Here is a 4,532-nt window from a genome sequence, read left to right as displayed (position 1 = left end):
CTATTAAATCTGTCTCTCTGAAGAACCCCGACTAATACACATGTCTTTGTCAATAAAATGAAATAATAATGATATTCAGTGTTACAGTCTGGAAAGCCAACTGCTTAGTGAAGTCATCACCCAATTTGTGGAACACAGGGGACAAAGCATATTTGAGAGAGATGTGATGGAGGTTTGGGGGGACATGTTGAGTTTGAGGTGCCTGAAAGGATATTCAATTAGAGATAAGTATCAGGAAGAGGTGTCTACAGGTGTGAGTCAGGAGAAAGATCTGAACTAGAGATAGACATTTAGAAGTTATTGGCAGGAAGACAATTTTTTTAATCCATTGAGTTGGCCATCCATCCAGGAGTTCACAGATGGGTAATCCAATGGTAAAAATTGATTGTGATAATTCTGTGACAGACGGATACACAGGATTTCAGAGGACTAAAGTGGAGAATCCTACCTAGTTTGAGGAGATCAGGGAAGATTTCATGGAAAAGGTGACACCTGAACTGAGTCCTGGAGTATAAACTGGAATTTGCTTGATGGATGAGAAAGCTTGGAGGCTGAGGAGGTTTCTGGAGAGAGCTCACCTGAGGGAGAATGGAACTGCACCTCATGAGCCTAGCCATTGACACCTACCCCCATCTGCTCATGCAGGACCAATTCTAAACCAGTATGATGTCCAGATGGAAAATAGATTTTATTTGTGTATTGGTCAGGGTAATCCTTTCTACCATAATAAACAACAGCCACAATTTCACTGATAACACAGGAAAAGTTGTTTCTCGCTCAGGTAACAGCCCACTGGGAGCAGGTGGCTCTCCTCTATGTGGAGATTCAGGGATCCAGGCTTCTTCCTTCTTGTGGCTCCATCATCCCCTAAGGACTGGGAGTCCTCAGCTTCCAGACATTAGAGATTAGGGAGGGCCGGTGAGGAAGAGAGAGTAAAGAAGTCCCCCTACTTACCTGAAAGTGCCAACCTAAAAGTAACACGCAGCACTTCCACTCACATTCAGACAGTGATTACCAGCATGTAATCAAATTTACAAGCAAGAGGAGCTGGAAAAGATAATCCCCCATTGGTCAAGGCCCTCCTGGAGACAATCCCATGCTATGGAAGGGGTCATGAAACTTTCTAGAGAACCAGGAATTTCTGCCACAATCAGCATCATATTGAGTAGCAGAGGGAGCATAAAGAGCTGCATAGGGAGAAATTATTTGGCTGCAACAGGGCTCAGTGGGAAAGAGCGATGTGACTGATTTGCAGTGTGCCATGGGTGCAGACAGGAGCAGTGAGGGTGTGTGAGCCATCTACCTACAACCCAAGCATGGCAGATGTTACTCGAATTTGTCTTACACAGCACCCCTGTGGATTGATGTATGGGTCCCATGTAAAGCTGGGTGGGGTTAGGGGTGCTATGAATAAAATAAAAAGAACAAAGAGAACTGTTTTATTTAAAACTCTGTAGGACACTGAAGGCACAAGCAGTCCTGCGGTGGGTCCCTAACAATAAAATGAAATTAAAAAAAAAAAAAGAATGCTCTCTCCACTTACACCACAAAAGCCCAAGGAAACTGGAAACTACAAGAACTCCAGGGTGTCTGTGGAGCTATTCATCAGAGTCTGAGAATATCTGGGGCATCCATGGAGCTAAGCACAGCAACAGAGTCCTGTAGGTACACACCTGTTCTTGGGCACATGTGAGACTCCATCTAGAAACTCCCAGAGATACTTGGAGTGGGCTGGGGAGTGAGATTTTTACAAAAGGGATGGAATCCTGCATGAGAAGATGGGGATAGGTGTGTGTGATGTTTAAGGCATTACTGTTAATAAGACCCCATCATAACTCTCGGCAGGGAAGCTTTGGGAAGCTCAGCCTGAATATGACATAGTGCATTGCCCCTCTAATAATGTTTGCCTTCAGAAAATAAGAAGTGGCTTTATATATGAGTGCTTACAATTAAATATAAAAGAAGACAGTAGACTGTCAAACATAATGTTAATAATTTAAAAAGTGTCCTGGTGATATTAGAAATTCTAAATGCCAAAAATGCACCTATCTGAAATGACTTCACATGCATACTAGAGACTAATGAATAAATATATTATAGATAACAAAGTTATATTTCCCACCATTAGAGAAAGAAGTTACAAGCAAGCAAAGAGGAAGTACTAGAATGAACCCTGTGATTCTGCAGTGGAGTAAGAGGGATTAAAATAAACGCATTTGTTTGATTGGATAGATAGATAGATGTATACATGGCCTAATAGCATCCGTAATTTCCTAGCTATGTATACCAAAAAAACCTAGAAGCAATGACACCTCTGTAGCAATGAGAATACCTAGTATCCAGATCTTTGTTTCTAAATACCATTCCCCCATAAAAGAAACCAGGGATCTTTGGAGACATGGTTGATTCCAGGACTGGGGAAGGGAAAATACAAGATGAGAATGGAAGCATCTTATGATGCCGAAATATAAGAAAGTGTTAGGAAAAAAAATGGGATGTGTCAAAAAGACAGAGGAGTCAAACTGAAAAGCTCCCAATGACAAAAGCTGAAACAATTTGAGCAACAAAATATAGTATTAAATTATAACCCAAGGAATAAATATCCATGAGTCTATGCTAATATAAACAATTGAATAAGTAAGCAAATATGGAGAAGGTACAACTCTCCCTAACAGAGAAATTCCAGTTAATAAAGGTAGAAGAAACAAGGATATAGAAAACTATGATTAGAACACTACAGTGGTCATTGCTACAGGCAAGATCCTCTCATGAATGATGAAATTAGTGTGTGTGAAACTTTAAGGAGAAACAGAATATTTGCATTATCCTCAAAGTAACTTCCCCCAACTTTTTACTAATTATGAAAGGAAAAAAAAGTAACATTATAGTGGAGAAAACTGGCAAAGACCACCTAAACCAAGGGATCAAGATTAACATCACCAGTAATAAGACCCATCGATATCACATATTTCCTGATACGATGCTCTGAGTAGGGCACTTTGCCTCTGTGAGAGTCTTCCCCCAAAATCCATATCTCAGTGTAACCACGGGAAAACATCACACAAACCCAAATTCAGGAACAGGCTACAAAATACCTGACCAGCACTCTTCAAAGGCGTCAAGGTCATGAGAGACAAGAGAAGACTGAGGAACTGTCACTAACTGGAAGAGTTTTTAAAAAGGAGACGACTAAATGCAATGTGGGATCTTATAGAGGATCCTTGAACAGAAAAACGACTTTAATGGAAAAGCTGGTGAGATCTGAATAAAGTCTACAGTTATGTTTTTTCTTTTTTAAAAAATGCATGTAAGAGTTTGATCAAAATTATTTTGGCCCCACAAATATGTACAAGTAAATGTTTAAATAAAATTAAAAAGAAATGTTTTGCAAAACGTGACAGAGACCCCAAAGCAATACTTTAAATTAATCTTATCATTGCAAAAGATATACTTGTGTAACTAAATTTAGCAATTAAAAACTGTTAGTATATATGGGGAAAATGGGGCAGCCTGTGGCTCTGTGTTGAAGCATGTGTGGTAGATGACGTAAGGGAGCCCTGGCAGTAAAGGGACGGGAGGTCGTAAGCTTCCTAAGGCAGGCAAGGAGGAAATTGATTTCTTTGTTTTAGCCACTTCAAGACCATTACATTATTTTAAACCACAGCAAACCTATGGGAGGAAAGGGGGTGTTTATAAGTATTTCCAGTTTACAAATGAGAAAACTGAGGCTGAGTGACTTATCCAAATAGCCACAATTTGTTGAGTGTTTGCTGTAGGTAAATCTTGAAACATTATTTCATTGAATTCTCACAAAATGAGGTAGGAACAATTATTATCCCCATTTTAAGGATGAAGAAGCTGAACCATAGAGAGGAAGGGAGTTGCCAGGCCAGATCCAGGAGCCTGGATGTTGTCTGACTGCAGGGCTGGCTGCTACCATCCCGCCACGTGCCCCACCCTGCACCTGGCCCAAACCCAGCACAGCACTCACCAGGGACCTCCAATTGAAAAATAAATTATATCAAGTCAGTCCACAGCCTCTGGACACCATTCCCTTGGAGAGAAACAGAAAGGCATAGACAGAAAAAGACAGAGACAATTGAAGAGAGATAGGAGACAGAGGTAGGCTGGGGGGGTAGCCATCTTTGAGGACCACTTTGAATAATTGAACTTTAGGTCTGTGTTCTCAGAAACAGATCATTTCTGACAAAAGGACAGAGTCAGATAAACACCCTGCTGTGCTAGACTGAATCTGATCTATGGGAACCTGCATTGATGTTGCCATGGAAACCAGTCCTTTTCCCTCCACTGTTCAGGAGCACTATTTTTTTTTAAGAGGTGGCATTGTGTGCTTCTTGGAAAAATTATTGGGGATCTATTTCTTCTTCTTCCGCATGACTGCAGTCGGATTAGAGTACATAAAAAGGATTGAGGGGGGATACATTGTTCAATTTTCCAGAAAAATGTAGGTCTCCCTAGATATCTTCTGCCCGGAGCCCTGCTGAGATTACCCACCCCCCACCCCCACCCAG

The sequence above is a fragment of the Galeopterus variegatus genome, unplaced genomic scaffold, assembly GCF_000696425.1.
Source record: "Galeopterus variegatus unplaced genomic scaffold, G_variegatus-3.0.2 Scaffold6362, whole genome shotgun sequence".
In the NCBI taxonomy this organism is placed as follows: Eukaryota; Metazoa; Chordata; class Mammalia; order Dermoptera; family Cynocephalidae; genus Galeopterus; species Galeopterus variegatus.
Note: the sequence above shows the minus strand (reverse complement) of the source record.